This window comes from Aethalodelphis obliquidens, unplaced genomic scaffold, assembly GCF_003676395.1.
Source record: "Aethalodelphis obliquidens isolate GAN/ISIS:26980383/991018 unplaced genomic scaffold, ASM367639v1 scaffold5, whole genome shotgun sequence".
NCBI lineage: Eukaryota > Metazoa > Chordata > Mammalia > Artiodactyla > Delphinidae > Aethalodelphis > Aethalodelphis obliquidens.
This window is the reverse complement of record NW_020837949.1, coordinates 39,973,804-39,992,900: the sequence shown is the minus strand read 5'-3', so window position 1 is coordinate 39,992,900 and position 19,097 is coordinate 39,973,804. Positions and strand designations below refer to the sequence as shown.

Sequence of the window (19,097 nt, the reverse complement as noted above, 5' to 3'; positions counted from 1 at the left end):
TGAGCTGCATGAGCTGCTTGTATATTTTGGAGATTAATCCTTTGTCAGTTGCTTCATTCGCAAATGTTTTCTCCCATTCTGAGGGTTGTTTTTTCATCTTGTTTATGGTTCCCTTTTCTGTGCAAAAGCTTTTAAGTTTCATTAGATCCCATTTGTTTATTTTTTTTAATTTCCATTTCTCTAGGAGGTGGGTCAAAAAGGATCTTCCTGAGATTTATGTTATAGAGTGTTCTGCCTATATTTTCCTCTAAGAGTTTTATAGTGTCTGGCCTTACATTTAGGTCTTTAATCCATTTTGAGTTTTTTAATAGGCATTTTAAAAACTAAAACCAGGATCATATTGTGATACGTTTGCATTTATCTTCCCTGATTTGCAGGTCATGTATTGTGCATTTCATGTTGCTGTTGGTTGTCTTTAACCTTTTTTTTTTTAAATAACATTAAAAACTGTAATCTTCTTACATCAAATCAAGAATGGATAGCAATCTTCTGAGTCCTTATATGATATGTGGGATTTAAAACCTTTTTCCTACTTTAATTGCCCTAATTCTTGGGGGGTTTTTTGTTGTTTTTTTTTTTTTTTTAATTCTTGGGTTTTATAACACAATTTTAAGTTTTTGACTTAAATTTTAAGAATTAAATTATTCTTTTGTCATATATACTTTCTTTTTCAAAAAGTATTTTTGGACTTGTCTTTGATATTGTAACTAAATTCTCAACAGTTATTTGCACTAAGTGGTTCCTGTCGTTATCAGCTGACTTTTCACACCATAAAATCTAGTCACAGATTAGTGTCACAGAGGCTAACCTGATTTTTATCCTTTGCACATAACCCACTTTTTGGCTTATAGGCTTATATTTTTTTTTTCCTTTCTTGTAGTTCTTGTATATCAAGTATTTTGTGAAGATGTACTAAATTTTCTAGGAATGTGATGAAGGCTACCGAGTCAAATTCCCCAGTTTTTTTGGTGTGGGGAAGTGGTACACATTTCTGTCTGATTCTTGCTCTTGTTGTGTCATTGTGTTTCCTTCCTCAGGTCCACCACACAATTTCTTGGCTGACTCTCTGTTCTCTGTCCTAGATATTTATCATCCTCTTTCTTATCATTTTTTATTTCTTTAGTTTCTTTCTGTTTTCCTGAAGAGTTTCTAAATCTTGCCTCCTCTACACTGATTTGATTTTCTGACAGTTTCAGTTTTTTCCCAGTAATTGTTGTGGTTCAGGTTTCTGCTATCATTACATTTTTAGTTTTCTTGAACACCTTCTTTATCTCACCCAGTCCCCTTTTCATCTCAGACTCTTCTATTCCTATTTTTTTCCTGTTTCATTTCCACAAAAGTTATATCTTTCATCCTGTTAAGGTTGACAGTTTTTAACAATTTCCTTTCGTTTCTGAAATAAAGCCATTTCAGAGGCTTATTTTTCAGCATCAGGTCTGACACCCTTTATTCATTGTTAATACATTTTCTCCATGGGCATATTTTGCTTCTGTTTTTGCTTTGCTTGTCTATCCATCCCAGAGAACGATAAATCTATATACCCCCTCTTGGGTTCCAGCAACCAGGGTGTAAACAGTGCAAGAAGAAAGCAAGCTCTTCTTACCGTTCGGCAAACTGGTATTCATTGAATGAGCCACTGATTATATTTTTCAATTCAATTCCATCAGCCTTAGTGCTAGAGAGAATTCTTTCCAAACTCCAGTAATATGCTGGTAGGAAATCTTAATTTTTAGTGTGGTTGAACATTTCCCCTTCTTTTGACATCTTCATCTGTATTTTATTTTTGGAAGTTAAGAGCCACTTGGGGCCAATAACCTGATGTCATTTTTTTTTTCACTCCAGCAAAGTAATTTCCTGCAGACCCGTTTCTCCAAGGCTCTGAACTTCTATTGACTGATAAGAGCTTCTACTATTGATGTACTAGGCTGGATTTTCACCTTGTGATGGAGAGAAAATCTCCCTGTTCTCATCCACAGTTCCTAAACCATCCTTTTCCTTCATATTGTGATAAGTTAACCGTCAATGATGAAATATAAAGCACCCTTCTCCTGAAGCATTTTTCTTAGTATTCAGAGAGGGCAAATCCCCAGGGTAAGGATGAGGATGGTTCCCAAGAAATAGAAGCAGTTTATTCGCATTCACTGTGGGACCCTTTTTGGTTTTGAATTTATAGGGAGCCTGACCTTCCAAAAACTGGAGTTCCGTGCTGTGATGAAAGTCACCAAGTGAAATGCTTTACTAGTCTAGTAAACTCAATCTATGCAAGTGCCTCTTGTATGAACCTTGTCTTTTATTTTCTGTGTTCTGATGCTTTCATTTCTAGGGCCTTGCTGACCTTGGAGGGACTACCCCTCCCGGGGCTAGCCGATTCCTAGAGATAGTGAACAACTGGACAGTTAGCATGCCTTTCAAATGCAAAGCAACCAATCCGGAGCCCTTATCCCCAGTCACTGCCTTTATCCAGCTTTCACATTCTGGGCCACTGTCCACTTGCCCTAATCTCCACAGGGTCAGGTACTAGAAAACTGACAGACTAGGAACAGACTCTGTGCCCCAGAGTCCATTGAAATTGTCCAGATTAGCCAATCCTAAGTCCGTGTACCATGCCAGACCCATTCCTTCCTTCAGAAATCATAATAAAGGCTCTTGCTCACAATTTTCCCCTCTCCCTCTGCCTCCTGACCAACCCTGGTGCTTCCCTATGTAGCCCTCCATGATGTAGCATGCCCCTGTTCTTGGCATCTGTGAGTATAACAAACTATCTTTACAGTGGCAGTTGTCTTCTGATCTGGAGGCCTTACCATACTTAAAGCATAATAAAACCTATATTTGAAAGCACCTTTAAATGACAGAATTAAAACTATTTTAGGGGCTTCCCTGGTGGCGCAGTGGTTGAGAGTCCGCCTGCCGATGCAGGGGACACGCGTTGGTGCCCCAGTCCGGGAGGATCCCACAGGCCACGGAGTGGCTGGGCCCGTGAGCCATGGCCGCTGAGCCTGCGCGTCCAGAGCCTGTGCTCCGCAACGGGAGAGGCCACAACAATAAGAGGCCCGCGTACCGCAAAAAGGAAAAAAAAACAAAACTATTTTAGCCTCCTACTTTATGTTTATTCCTCAACGCTGAGGAAGTCAAGGAATAATTTAGAGATAAGAGTCATAGGAGTTGGGACAGGGAGAAAAGAGAAAGAAAGAAGGCCCCAGAGCTACCTTTAACGCCATGTGGACTTCAATCTCCAATCAGTACTCATGACATTGGTGCCCTTTCCTAAAATAAGTAGGTTCTAGGACCAACACCAGGAGGTTAGTGAGTCTTCCCCACCTTGTCTGGATAGCGGGAGGCAGGTGGTGTAAGTGTGCAGATGGCGGTGCCCACACTGGCAGGTGGAGAGGTGTGTGCAAAGCACACTACCGTGCGGGTTGGTCTCCCTAGTGCTTTCCGCTCACCATGTTTCCCCCACACTTCGTTCAGTTCACCTCTCTTTAGTCTCTAAGCTTTCTATTCTGACTTTAAACACAGTATTTCTTTTGTTCCCACTGAATTCTTTATTTTTTTACAAATTGAATTCTCCCAAGGGCTTCAATTAATACATGGCTTTAAGAAGTAATTATTTTGTTTTTGCTGTCAGCAGCACTGACAGGGAGCCCAGCTCTGCTCTAGCAAATGAGCAGACTTGCTAGCACTGGCTTCCGGTGGGCAGGGAGAGGATGCGGGGCTGATTCCCTGAAGGTCACGAATAAACAAAGTTCCTTTTTATTTTAATTCCTTTGCTGTTAAATGGACTATTCTTTCTTTCATCAAGCTCCTGCTTTTATTCCTCTAAGTTCTTGGTGAATTTCATGATTAAATTCTTTATGAAATTATTTATCCATCAATTATTAAAGAATCCCATGCCTAAATTCTCTTCAAAAACTAAAGTGCAAGTGTGATTAGAAGCCAATTGAGGTCCTACTGATTTTTTTTAAACTAATTACATACAAACATTTAAACAGTGAATATTAACTGAGTGTTTACTCTATGGCCAGGCACTGTTCTAGGTACTGCGTGCACATCAGTGAACAAAATAGAATTCTTCCTATCATCATTTAAATTTAAGATAATTTCACCATAGTGTTGGCACATAGAAGCAATATTGCCAAAAATATAGAGATAAAAATCTAAATATCCAATTTTTTTCTACCTAGGTTGCTCTGAAAAGATTGACTTATTCTAATGCTTTGACTTCCCAGATGGAGTACGGCAAAAGAGCACTTGTCCAAGTTATGGCTGGGAGAGACTCAGATCCCTGAGTCAGGGTGGAAGGCATAAGGTTTTTTCATTGGTTCTGCCAAAGCTGGTTTCTTCCCTACAAATATTGAACACCACTAATGAGTTAGTGCAGTTGCCATACATACTCTGGGAATGGGTGGGTTGTCTGTCTGAGGGTTCATTGTTCTGAGTCCCCATGGGTATTTTAGTGGGAAGCTGGGTGAGGCCAAGTCAGAAACTGCTAGTTAGATTCCACATGAAACCAGCAATGGCTGGTTTTGGTAGTTAGATTTTCAAAAGCCTGTTTATTCTGCAAACAGCAGGTAGTCCATTAATATTAGAAACCCCATAGTCTAAAGCTACATGATGAAAATCTAGCTTTATCTCTGACCTAAGACGATCGTTTTTTAAGAGCCAGAAAATCTTCTTGGTATGTATTTGTGTTGGAAGGATTAGGGAGAATCATGTTTCCTGAAGGAAACATCAAGGTGTTAGGGCATTTTGTTTTTATTAGTAGCTGGTCAAAAGTGACTAGAAAGATAGGCTGTCTCTCATGGTTGGAAGTGTTAGTATTGTCTAGCCAAAAGAACTAAGTCAAGGATGAAGGAAGGGCAGGAACTCCTGACCTGAAGCATGGCAGATACTTGCATTGTGCCAGGCACAGAGGTGATGCTTTGTGAGTGAATAAATGTTGACTTGCTCTTGAGAGTATGCAAAATGCCTCCAGGACCCTCCCAGAAATATTTTGGGTGAGGCTCCTTCGTAGGAAGCAGGTCTTCTGTGAGCTGGTGAGGTTTCCTCTGTGAGTGATATCAGGACCTGAATGTGATCTATTTTTTGCCAAAAACCTTGTGAGGATGCTTCTGTGAATTAATAGGGTCTAGATCCCTAGGTTTCAATACTTGTTTTAGCCAAAAATCTGCTAAACCTCTTCTTTAAGCGGAAACTCTGTATTTAGAACAGGTAAAAGCAGAGATTCTCTGGGGGAGGCCCTGAAGCATATCCTCCTGGGCTCTCTCCCCGCAGTAACCTCCACAGGGCACAGTTTGAAAATACTGGCCTAGAGATCCATTCTGGGCTAATTAGATTCCCTGAACAGGTTGAAGTATATTTAATCTTTGCCCTTACTATCCCTGATTCAGGAGTTAAGATTTGGTCATTTGATCTCATTTTCGAGATTCACTGATTTCCTAATCGAATTCTGGGAGATTACTCAACAAAAATACTATCAGGTTTAGGCTCCAGAGGTTGAACACTGTGACGAATGCCCCCTGGTAGTTGGCCATGTGACACCAACTTCGCTTTGAGGCTTCCAATTTTCAAGACAAATGTATGGAGGATCAAAGTTCTGCTTGAGGAAGAAAATCTCCCATATGTAAGAGCCCAACATTGAAATTCACATCATGGTGCATGAGCTTTAGGGGATGGATTAGAGGTTGGGATGGGGTTTCATGTGAGCATTTTCTTTTCATTTTGTTCTATCATCTAATTCACTAACAATTTCATTGATACGGTTTTATTTGATAGTTTGAGCTTCTAACAGAGTCCAAGATCATGCTGATTGCTTCATTGTTCCTTTTTCTTCTCTCTTTCTTCTTTTTTTTTCTTTTGCAAAGTGTTATTGAAATAATAATTCACATACATTACCCATTTAAAGTACGCAATTCAGTGGGTTTTGGTATATTCACAGAGTTGTGCAACCACCATAATAGTCAATTCTGGAACATTTTTCATCACTTCAAAAGGGAACCCCACATCTTTTTAGCTGTCACGATTATATTCTCCACAGACCTAAGCAAACACTACTCAACTCTCTATCTCTAGGAATTTGCCTATGTAGACATTTTATATAAATGGAATCATATGACATGTGGTCTTTTGTGACTGGCTGCTTTTACTTAGCACAATGTTTTCAAGGTTTACCCACGATATAGCATGAAATCAGTACTTCATTCCTTTTTATGGCTGATTAATATCCCATTGTATGGATAACCACATTTTGTTTGTCCATTCATCAGTTGATGAATATTTGGGTTGTTTCTACATTTTGGCTATTATCAGTAATGCTACTATTAATATTTGTGTACAAATTATTGTGTGGACATGTGTTTTCATTTATCTCGAGTATATATCTGGAGTGGAATTACTGAGTCAAATGTCAATTCTATGTTTCACTGTCTGGGGAACTGCTAAACTGTTTTCCAAAGTAGCTGCACCATTTTACATTCCCACTAGCAGTGCATGAGGGTTGCATTTTCTCCGTATCCTCACCCACACTTATTATTACCTGACTTTTGAGTTACAGGCATATCTCATTTTATTGTGCTTTACAGAGAGTGTATTTTTAAATATTGAAAGTTTGTGGCAACCCTGAGTTGTCAGATGATTAGCAATGAAGTATTTTTAAATTAAGGTGTGTACATTGTTTTTTAGACATAATGCTATCACACACTTAATAGACTACAGTGTAGTGTCAACATAACTTTTACATGTACTGGGAAATCAAAAAAATTGTGTGACTCCCTTTATTGAGCTAATCACTTTATCTCAGTGGTCTGGAGTCAAACCTGCAATATCTCCAAGGTATGCCTTTATTGCCATTCTAGTGAATGTGAAGTGGTATCTCACTGTGGTTTTGATTTGCATTTCCCTAATGACTAGTGATGTTGGGCATCTTTTCATGTGCATACTGGCCATTTGTTTATCTTCTCTGGAGAAATGTCTATTCAGATGCTTTGCCAATTTTTATTATTATTAATTTTTTTTAGAAGATGGGGGTAGGAGTTTATTAATTAATTAATTTATTTTTGCTGTGTTGGGTCTTCGTTTCCGTGCGAGGGCTTTCTCTAGTTGTGGCAAGCGGGGGCCACTCTTCATCGAAGTGCACGGGCCTCTCACTATTGTGGCCCCTCTTGTTGCGGAGCACAGGCTTCAGACGCACAGGCTCAGTAGTTGTGGCTCACGGGCCTAGTTGCTCCGCGGCATGTGGGATCCTCCCAGACCAGGGCTCGAACCCGTGTCCCCTGCATTAGCAGGCAGATTCTCAACCACTGCGCCACCAGGGAAAGCTCAGATGCTTTGCCAATTTTTAATCGGGTTACTTGTTATTACTGAGTTATAAGGGTTCTTTGTATATTCTAGATGCAAGGCCCTTATCAGATACATGATTTGCAAATATTTCCTCCCATTCTGTGGGTTGTCTTTTCACTTTCTTGATAGTGTCTTTTGAAAGTACCTAATTAATTTCAAAGAAGCCCAACATATCTATTTTTTCTTCTTACCTTGCTTATGTTTTGGGGTCATATCTAAGAATCCATTGTCCAACCCAAGGTCACAGAGATTTACCCTTCTGTTTCCTTGTGTGAGTTTTATAGTTTTGGCTCTTACATTTAATCCTTTGATCCATTTGGAATTAATTTTTGTATATGGTTCTTGTTTTGTTATTTCTTCTTTCACTTTTAGGTCTTCAGAGATGCAAAATTCTAATTTGTTTAAGGCAAATTGGCTGAGTAATATGTGGAAGTATTAATAAACTGGTTATTAGTGTGCTGAAGGGGGAAATTTAGGCAATGGGGTTAGTTGGTTTTGAATTTGTATGATATATTATGTGATCCACACATCTAAAGCTTCCTGGATAAAATTGTGGTCAAATGATATTCAGAATTTCATCTTCACTTCCTCCTTGCAAATGAACACTTCTTCCATTTTACTTATTAATATTCATACCCTGTTTCCCTTCTTGCTATACAAGCCATTCTGAACCATGCTGCTTACATAACCCAGCTTTTGTTTCTCATTAAAAAAAAAAACCTCTTTTCTCCATAGGCATACTGTTTCACACACACACACACACACACACACACACACACACACAGATACACACACTGCTACCTCTTCCCAATATGCTCATGTGTTTGCTGGCACAGATGTCCCTGCAATTCCCCTCTTCTTTTCACTCACCTTTCAAGTTATATACGCATCTGAGGTTTCTCTGTAATTTTTACAGTCACGGTTCAGCATGGGGGCAATCTGGATGATAAGAAAAAAAATCACAATGGAAAGGAAGGGCAAGATAACACACTAGAGTATTTAGTCATTCCTTTGTGTTTTAGTGTAGAAATGTAGGATTTAACCACGGAGTAAGCATAATGCGTAATTATCACATTGGGATGCTAAACACAGGCGCTGCGTTCACTCTGTGCATAGAGTAAAATCTGGTTCATGGAAAAATGCAAAACCTGCATTTTTCCAACAAAATAAATGAGTGGGGGTGGAAGGAGACTGGCATTCTGATGATTTTTTCAGAATACTAATGCCCACCAGAGGAGGTGGCAGGGTTGGCAGGTCTCGACTGCATTATGCCAACAGAAAAGTGAGGGTATCGCCTCCCTCTTTAGATGTCTCTCTTTTTTTTTTTTAGAAGATGTTGGGGGTAGGAGTTTATTAATTAATTAATTTATTTTTGCTGTGTTGGGTCTTCGTTTCTGTGTGACAGCTTTCTCTAGTTGTGGCAAGCGGGGGCCACTCTTCATCGCGGTACATGGGCCTCTCACTATCGTGGCCTCTCTTGTTGCGGAGCACAGGCTTCAGACGCGCAGGCTCAGTAGTTGTGGCTCACGGGCCTAGTTTCTCCGTGGCATGTGGGATCCTCCCAGACCAGGGCTCGAACCCGTGTCCCCTGCATTAGCAGACAGATTCTCAACCACTGCGCCGCCAGGGAAGCCCTAGATGTCTCTTATGGCAGCAGCCCAACAGGTACTTTTGACCAACCAACAAGTAATTCTTTTGTATCTCTATGGAGGAAAACATTGTCCAAGTGCTCAACAAGAACCCAGCCAGGAAAACTAAAGCAATACTCATGAAGTAATTGGAGGACAATTCAGCATCAGATTTTGTGATCCTGAATATGAGGGCTGAAGGAGTACAGAAGAGGGAGGTCAGTGAGCCTTAGAGGTGGGAGTAGTGGGGTGTCGAGTAGCTTTCATGGAGAATGTGGGTTGGGATTGGGTTATGAAAAATGAAAACAATTTTTAAAAGTAAAAGGGAGAAAAGAGAGGGTACGCCACATGCAAGAAAAGGACAGAAACTCAGCCTTACGATGGACCAGGCACTGGGCAGAGCCTTGTTACGATCTCACTTGGCATGCTGAACAATTCTGAAAGTGGGTGTAATTTCCTCTTCGAGTTTAATGACTTGATCCTGGTCACACAGCTTCTAAGCAGTAACATCGTGTTTGAATCAAGAGTCCTGAGTCTTCCCCAGCAGCACACCTTGTAGCTGCTGTCCTACAACCACAGAGACTGGAATTATGATCAATGGTCTCTGGATCAGCTCTAATTCCTCCCTACCGCTCTCTCTCTGACCTACCAGACAACAAAGAGATTGATAATCACTGTTTCAGGTCATGAGTTCCCAATTTGCTGATCCTTAGAATTATTTTAGTAGTTAAAAAGAAAAAAAAAAAGCAGTGACCTGTTTCTAAACCCCCCTCCAGACCTAATGAAACCAACTACCCAGAGATAAGATGCTTGAGTCTTTTCCAGTTGTACTCCATCACCTCATAAGTACCTTGGATAAAGTGGGCATCAATAAATGGCTATCAAATGAATGAATAATTAATGCCTTAGCTAAATCACTGTTTTATCTACTAATTTGATGATTTTGAGTTCCTTGTTGCCTTGGTTTATTTCTTCTGTGTTACACCATGGTCATTCTTTTGTGGAAACATCTGTTTCTGAGTGATGAAAATGAGGACTTACAGGGTTTTTCCAGTCTGGACTCCATTGTGAACGCAAAATACATTTTTAAAAATTGAAATACAATTGACATACGGTATCATATTAGTTTCAGGTGTACATCATAGTGATTCGATATTTATATACATTTCGACATGGTCATCACAATAAGTCTAGCTACCATCTGTCCCAAAGTACATTTGACCAGGACTTAGAGAAAGGCAGATGCATATCTCTAGAACTGAGTGAAAACACACCCCAACTTTCCTCTCCTTGTTACCCTGGCTGTCTTTTCATCCTAATCTAAAAAAACACTGTGTTAAGACCAGCCTTGACTGTTTCTCTTTTCCCAGAGTTAAACATCAGGGTTTTTTGGGGGTTTTTTTGTGTTTTTTTTTTTAACCCTCTTTACAATTGTGCTATGGAATAGAAGAGTGATTGATAGACTCTTGCTGATTTTCCCAAACTGGCCCAAATCACCTCTGGTAGTTGAGTTTCATCAAGGGGAGGAAGATGGAGACAGGCAAGTAAACTTACTTGGTCTTTATTAATTCCATTTGTAATCTGATTTCTGTCAAGTTCTAGATGTTTGGGGTTGGATTGTGTTCATCAGGATGATTAAAACATTGCTTGATTTGGTTCCAAATTGAAGTGCTTGATAAAGTGGTCCTGTGATTTGCCCATCGCTTTCTTCCATCCACTTCAGCATGCTGCCAAGGCTTTTGCACTGTATCATCACATTCTCATATAGACAAGTGATTGGAGACATGTGACACCATGATTAGAAATACTGGAGTTCTCCAAGTTTGAGTGCTTCAGTCTTAGCCATAATAATTAGCGCAATAAAAACAGGAAAAGTCTAATTGAGATTCACCCCTCTTTAGCATCCAATGGATCTGAGATGATATTTCAGCCTTGCTTCATTTTCCCTTCTGCATTTATTATTCCATTATTATAAAATGTCACTTTGCCTATAAAATATTTTGCCTTGCTGTCAAGTTTTATTTGGTGCAGCTTTTAAGTCAGGAGCATTTGTGGCTGATCGCTCTAGTCTGTGCCAAAGGAATTTTCCAAGCTATAGTGCTTGTTAGTTTTGTAAATACACACACCGTTTTTAAGGTAGTTTGGAAACAAACATTCGCTTAAAAAAAGTCATACTTAAGCAAAAGACACACATTCACAATTTTTCTTGGGTCTGAAGGGAACATCCTCTATCATGTAAACTGAACTTTAAAAATTGCTTTTAGAATTGATTTGGGTGGAAGAAAAGGGCCAATGATCTATGCCATTCGTGGGACAGTTAGTCACCAGGGAGAATAGCAAACTGTTTGGAACAAAAAGGAAAGAGTTCCTTAAAAGCTTTAACATGCATGAGATGATTCAGTTTTGCCACGTTATCCTGTCTGCTCCATTTTCCCACCCACCATTTCAATTTCAGTGACCTTTTCCTTATCATCCATCTTTGAAAACTGTCATCCAAATTTCCAGCTGCTTCTCCAGCATGTAAAACCCGAGCCAGCCTGGTGGAAGCTCCAACTGTTGCCCTTTCCTCCTACTGCTTCTTCCTACATAGAAACTCTTCATTAAATTAATTCTCTCCTTATAGTTTGATGAGCAGCAGCTTGTTAGCAAGAGCACATCCTTAGTCTTTGAAAAGGAAACAAATTAAAATACTGACTGTTTTGAGATGAGAAACCATTTTTGTAGGAAAAAAAATCCAATAAGAGCTCTGGTTAATTGATGCACTCAGTATGTTTTAGTTCATGCTTATGAGATTTGCATGACCACACAAATTTAGTGTTCTGTCTTCAGTCTACCAGATTGCTTTTTCCATAAAATAAGCCTTCTTTATTGCTGGTGTTTGCAGTGCATCCCTTGCAGGCATAGTAATAGACATGAATTATTTTTGAAGAAAGCCAACAATTCCCATGTAAATACAGTTTTCAAGTGTTTTGTCAATAGACAAGATAGCTTACTATTACCTCTAAGGACATCAGCACTTTTGATAAAAGTGTAACAAGTTAATAGATTTTCCTTTTTTTCAGGGAAAGAGCTTTGCTTTGATGAGGTTTTGTCTTTGCTAAATTCATCGTGGATGGAATACTACCTTTATCACAGCTCTGGACATGCTGCTTAGACCACCCTTTAGAATGTGTCACAATGACCACAGTCAGCTTTCAGTAAAGACAACAGATGAGGACCAATGACTTATGGCCAGTACCACTCTGATCTGTGTGTAGTTACAGACTGTCTCCATTTCAGACACCCTTGCTGTCAAGCAGCTTGCATTAGAGAGCGTTCACTATGATTGAATAGCTATATGTGAAGTTGCAACATTACTAACGCAAAGGAAAGAACCAATGGAGAAGGAAAACCCCAAATCAGATGTACTAAAAAGATTTTACATTTTTGATTAATTTACAATGTAATTGGAGGCCTTATGATGGAGCCCCAGTCAACTTCTCACTGACAAGTGAGGATTTGGGCACAGAAAGCATTTCACTTGATCATTACCAATGCCCAGGTGTGAGAACTGATAGATATCAGAAGGAAAAAGGGAAGAAATGTGGTGTCAGCTGAAGGAAGGAAGAAAAGCTAGGAGGAATTTAATGTCACAAAAAATAAGCCACGTGGAGAATAGTGGGCCGTCACACGTGCTCTATGACCTGTTCTCTTTTTTTTTTAGCTTACTGAAATTTTATTTATTTATTTTGGTTTTATGTTTGTTATTTTTATTAATTTTTATTGCAGTATAGTTACTTTACAATGTCGTATTAGCCTCCACTGCATAACAAAATGAATCAGCCATACACATACAGATATCCCCTCCCTTTTGAACTTCCCTCCCATTTAGGTTACCACAGTACATTAGGTAGAATTCCCTGTGCTATACAGTATGTTTCCATCAGTTGTCTATTTTATACATAGTATCAATAATGTATATGTATCAATCCCAGGCTCCCAGTTCCTCCCACCCCACCCCTTTCCCCCTTGGTATCCATACCTTTGTTCTCTATGTCTATGTCCCGTTCTTGCACTTACATCATTCTTTAATACTTTAGACCTTCAGGGCAAGAAAGGAAGGTGAAGGTGAGGATCAACAACTTTTTCAGGTGATCAACTTTACGGTTGAGTTCAAGTGCCAAGAGGCAATGGACATCCCTGACTCAGTCACACAGATGCCCCTTTAAGGGCAATTTGCAAAGGTGGGTTTCTGTACTTGGTCCAGTTGTCTTGGTAGATAGTGGAGCTGATGAAAACTTCCCGGCAAGGAGCTTGTGGTAATTGAATAGATCTTCAGGCTGGCTGCCATCTGGGAATATGGTCCCAGATACCCACATGGCAGGGCCACTGGGTAACTCACCGTGGTCAGGGGTGCCCCTGCTCCCAGAGCTGGAGGCTGCATTCTCACTATAAAGGAGTCTCATATACCCATTTTACAAGAGCAATTGCATTCAGCCTTCAGTGTGCCTGGGAATCCACTGAGCTTGGCTTGATCTAACTCCCCCCGTGCACAGAATGGACTGTGGTTTAATGTGGATTTTCTTTTCTGCCTCAACAGAATGGGTTTCCTGCATGAATCACCTTTATTGTGGTTTTTTTACTCTAGGCCACTTAGCCATGTTATAAATGATATTTAGAGGCATGAAATAAATCTGCTGCCCCTTTGATTCCCCAATCCTACAAACCAAAAAAGCTTAGGTTTATTTAGCAATCTATTTCCAGAGAGGCCAACAGGGCTTTTAGTTGGTTGACGGCAGAAGACGAACAGGCAGTTTCGAGGCAGCCTGTGAAATGGCTCATGCGAGAACTCCTTGTATTCCTTGCCCTGTCATTTGTCTTCCAAGATTCTGTTAGCAGATCTTCTTCCATCTCTGAATTCATGCTGTGTGCAGCATGAAACTATCTTTTCAAAGTTGCAGCCTTTTTTCCGAATACTACCTTCGACAGGTTCCTCTACTACCGACTGGAGACAAACTTTTATTGGCACAGCATTTCTGGGCAGGATGAGCCAAAGTGAGTCCAGGAACTTCCAGGATCAGCCTCATTAACTGGATGAAGCTACTGAGTCCTTTATTTCCCTCCTCTCCCTCTTAAAAAAAAAAAAAAAAAAAAAAGGGCAATGATCATATTTCAGACAGGTGCCTCCAGAACAAATCTTTCAATGTTTTCCTTTAGCATCCTTCAGTTCTTCACATCAGTGTCTTATTTCAGCAACTGTTCCTAGTTGCTCAAGGCGTTGCTCAAGGCGTTTTACAGAGAGTAAACTTCCTGGGTGACGGGGCATACCATCCCCCAGTGACAAGGGACCTGCACCCTCCTGAGGCTCTGCTCAAGGCTGGCCTTGATCTCCCGTGCAAGATTGCTTTGCTTTTCTCTCTATTGCACACTCTATTCCTGGAACCCAGCAGTCCTGTGATCTGTCCTTGTCAGGATTTGAAACGGATACATTTCAGTAAACATGGAGAGGCAGCAGTCAGGCGAGGAGTTCGGCAAATTCCTCCCCTGCAGGAAGGAATCTCCGGCTCATCCTGTCACCTGGTGAGTTCTTCTTGTTCAGGGGTGTTAGTGGCACCAGAGGTAGCTGGGATTCTTCCACAACAGGCTGACTTTCATTTCTAATGAGGCTTTTCAGAGGCAGCCTGGCCCTCAGCTGGATTCCTGGAGAAGGGCATGTGGTTGACCCTCTGATGCAGGTTTATGGACACGCTCTGTTGTTCCTCGTATGCTAACAAATCGTGCCCGTCTCACACATCAGTGATTCTTCAAACCCATGGCCAATTCCCCAAGAGGAACCTTGAAAGTTACCAGCTGCAAAAATCAGAAGTTCATTTCCCAGGCAAAATGGAGATTTGGCAATAGTTTAAAACTTTTTTACTTTGAAATAATTATAGACTGATAAGAAGTTGCAAAACCAGTACAGAGAGGTCCCGTGTTCTCATCACTCAGCTTTCCCCAATGATACCATCTTATGTAATACAGTACATTAACTCAATCAAGAAACTGGCAATGTTTTTATGGCAAGAGAGAATGGGCATCAAAAAGCCTGAGAGGTACACTTAGTATTTGGAGTTCTGGTCCACTATTTGCTTAAAGAATGGCTATAAATTAGTCACACACGGACATTCCATGTGTCATGAAAAAAAAAGATCCCATTAAAAGCTATTCCAGGCCACCTTGAACTCTATTCCCACACAGAAAAAATTCTATGTAAAAGGTAGTGCATTACTCTGAGGGAGGCGGGGTCCTTTATTCCAAAAATAAGAGACCTTCAAACAGTCTTAGTTATCTTTAAAGGTAAGTGATCTTGGCTAATTGGGTCACTCCTGGCATCTTTTGTGGGATCCCAATTTCCCAGATATCTTGAACACTATGTTGGCTGAATGAAGCTTAGGGAAGGGTGGAAGAGTCAGCCTTATTAATAGTCATGTACCTAGGATGGGTTGGCAAAATGTGGTTGACACTTATTTATTACATAGGAGTTAGGAGCTTGAATCCTGAACTCAGACAGGTCAAGTTTAAGTCCCAGGCTTGCCCCTTACCAGAAGGTTAACTTTAAACAAGTTACTTGACTCTCTAAGCCTCATTTTTCTTATGCATGAAATGAGGACAACACAGCACCTGAGAAATCAATGTCAGTTGATTGGAAACTCTCGGGCATCTAGTAGGTGCTCAATAAATTTTAGCTGTTGCTATGAATAATTATCTCTGATTAGGGTATTCTGGGAGGTGATTTTTATTCCCTTCAGTTTCTTGGATTTATTTTCAAAGCCGGTCCAGATAATTTGTGAAATATCTTCTAGTCTTATGGTATGAAAAGTAGCTGGATGAGAGTGACTGTTCATTATATTTGGAAAACCATTTTGATTCCCATTACAGTTATTATTTTAAAAGAGTAATTGCTCACTAGCCTATAATGCATTATAAATCACTATGTAGCTTCCACATTATTGACTGTTTGTTGATAAGTTACTTACATAATAGAATAGTCTAAAATTGGATCAAAAAACAGTTGCAGGATTTTAAAATCTAAAGTCAGTAAAACCCAGGTCCATATAGCTAGTCTAAAGTTAATGGGTCTAGATCTATAGTTATCTAGACATTAACTTCTTAAAAAATGTAACAGAGGCCATTGGAATTGCTTGTGACAACTAGTCAAACATTAAGGAACATTAGTTGTTTTTGAAAATTTTTTTTTTGTTCTGAAAAGTGGATCTCTCTGTTACCATGGTTGCCTGTGTCTTGTTTATAATTATAGGTTTTCTTTTCCTGGCACATCAGTAACCAATAGCAAATCTACCCTTTTCAACATCAGCCCTACTTTAGTTGATAATTTATTAATAAATCACTGAAAATTGCATGTAAATAATTTTAGGCTTAGATTTTAGAGTGGATGAAGAAGCTTTGCACTGTCTCCCCAAATATGTTCTTTTTAAACAGAATATTATACTCCCAAATAGGTTGATACAAGTTAGTAGAATGAAGAAAAAGTGGTTTATGTCAAAGCTTTTACGGGAAGAATTATCAGCAAATAGTGTTGGCAAAATGAAAGGAGCCCTAATTGTGGCATGAGGAGGCTTTGTTGCCATTTAATGAGAGGCTTTGTAAACAAAGACTACTCTACAGTGGTCTAGCTCAGAAGGCAGATATTTCTGATTAGAACTACATCCTGTTAGGGCTTAAATTTTAAAAGTAACACCTCATGAGTAACTGTAGTCTTTTGGCGTCTTATACCGAGAACCAGTCCAAGTGTATTACAGTGCCAGGAAGGGGGAACCTACGTTGGCGATACCAAAACAGAATGCCCGGAACCAAAACCCAATCCTTTGTATCAGATTGTTATCGGCAATGTGTACCTATGCTTTCTTTGTTTTCCCCTTCTTGGCGGGGAGGGGTGGGAGGGACAGACAAAACTGCTGCTTTGAAACTTCTATGAATTGTGTTTTCAGTGTACCAAAAATATTAGAAAATATTTGTTTCCGCTTTGATTCTAACAATGCAGTCTCAGACGAATAGAAGAAACCCGAGGCTATCCGTAAGACTTTCCTTTTCCAGGAAAGCACATAGTTTTTAAAGAAAATTTAAGTTAACATCGATCTGGTATCTGGATATGGAACTACTTTCTGGGCATAAAAGAGATGGAAGGAATCACAAAGAGAACTATCAATATATTCAACTGCTTAAAAGTGAAGAAGTTTCATATATCCAAAATATCGTAAATACAATTAAATGCCAGACGGGAACCGTATTTAGCCACAACAGTCACAGGCACAGACAAATTAGAATATTTTTAATACTTAGTAAGTTTATATTAAAAAAAAGGTCACTAAGTAGCAAATGATGGAAACACACAATTCACACTGGAAGAAAAACAACTGGCTGAATAACTATATCAGCAAAGCACATAAAGTTGCTAATATTAAAATAATGAAACTTAGAAACAACAATGAGATACTGTTTTTTCTTCTATGAAATTAGCAAAGAATTAAAATACTGGATATAAGGTGTACCTTTCAATGCTGCCATAGATTCCTTCAGTATAGTGAGGGCCAGGGCTCTGGTGTCAGATCATTGGGTCCAAAAATCTGGTTGTATGACTTTGGGAAAGTTATGTAACCTCTTTGTGCCTCAGTTTGTCATCTGTAAATGGGTATAAAATAATACCTACTTTATATTGTTATGGATAAAGTTAAATGAGATAATACACGTAAAGCATTTAGCATGGTATCTGGCAGATAATAAGACTTCAACAAAAAAGGTAGCTGCTATCAGCTGCTATTAGAGTCTCATTCACTGTTGATAGAAGTTTAATCTACTAATTGTAATAAAATCAGAAAGCAATATGGCAATACTTAATCAAACAAAGCCTTAAAAATAATCAAGTATATTTTTAGGAAAGTGTTCCAAGAAAGTACTCTGATGTTCACAAACATTATGTGCAAAGATGGTCATAAAGATAAAATATTCCATATGACCTAAATACTCAACAATAGAAAAATGAATTTTACTTGATTATGGGGCATCTCTCTATGATAGAATACAACATGGCTATCAAAATTATGCTTTTTTAAAGAGGTTTTAATGATATTGCCTATGCTTAAGAAATAACATTAACTTTAAAAGCGGAATATGAAATTATATTTACAATATCCAATTATGTGAATGTAGATATAAATTAAAGATGTAAATACAGAAAAATATAAGGAAACAACAAACATTTTAGTGGTTGTTATTTCTGGGCAGTGAGATTATGGGTATTTTCAAAAATATACTTTTCTGTATTTACTTTTTCTACAGTGAGCCTGTATCACTTTTTCTACACTTAAGATGAAAGAGAAGGAGATTTTAGATGGCATAGTAGAACATGTCATTTGCTCCTCATGAAATTTAATATATGTTTTCAAAGCTATGTAAGGGGAACAAGAGGAAATAAATCAGTAAGAGACACACAAAAAAAATCACATTTATGTTGTCATCCAACTGATCCCTGTAATGGCTAACCTTAATCTCCACCCACAGATGAGCTTCTGTTTGTAACTATCATCAGTCAGTTGATGAACAATGTTTAGCGTGGGCCTACTGTGTGCCAGGCACTGGGCCATGGTAGACAGACCATGTTGAGCAAAGCAAATCCTGTCTTCACCCTCCTGGAGCACCTGGTCACGTGGGTATTTAGTAATTCCAGAGAAAAGTCCCAACAAACAAACTCCATGTATTTAGAGATTTATAAATTTACCAAAGTTGTTCTTTAGTTAAAAGAAAAATAATAAGAAAATGCTAATTTTTTTCCATTAGAAGAAATGTTTTTTTAAAATCAAAAAGAAACAGTAAGATGCTCAACGTGTCTGAGTTGCTGGCACTGTAGACGTGGCTGGAGGAAAAGTCAGCACGGGAGGGAGTTCTGTCTGGGCATCCAGGGCTGCCAGCTGTGCTCCAGGTCACAGAGAATGCCATTGTTTGTTCTGGGAAATGGCTACTTTTGTTCAGCAACTCCCCTATCCTGCCCCAGAGAGAGCAGACAAACAGTTCCAGTCCTGGTGTACTGATCCTTTGTAAAGTACCCTTATTCCTGCTTCTGTTGGCATTTCTACCTTTTCATGACCTTGGTAAACATAA

The 19,097-nt window shown here is 39.2% G+C and overlaps 1 long non-coding RNA gene across 1 annotated transcript in view; it reads right to left on the bottom strand.

Moving 5' to 3' along the window:
* Nucleotides 1-17,719, bottom strand: part of LOC113618225 (uncharacterized) — a 36,818-nt gene extending 19,099 nt beyond the window's left edge. The window contains exons 1-3 of the long non-coding RNA XR_003431930.1: nt 17,492-17,719; nt 9,343-9,530; nt 8,206-8,274 (exon numbers count right to left, since the gene is read on the bottom strand). This is a non-coding gene — a long non-coding RNA (uncharacterized LOC113618225). The remainder of the gene's footprint in view (nt 1-8,205; nt 8,275-9,342; nt 9,531-17,491) is intronic.
* Between the last annotated feature and the right edge of the window lie 1,378 nt (nt 17,720-19,097).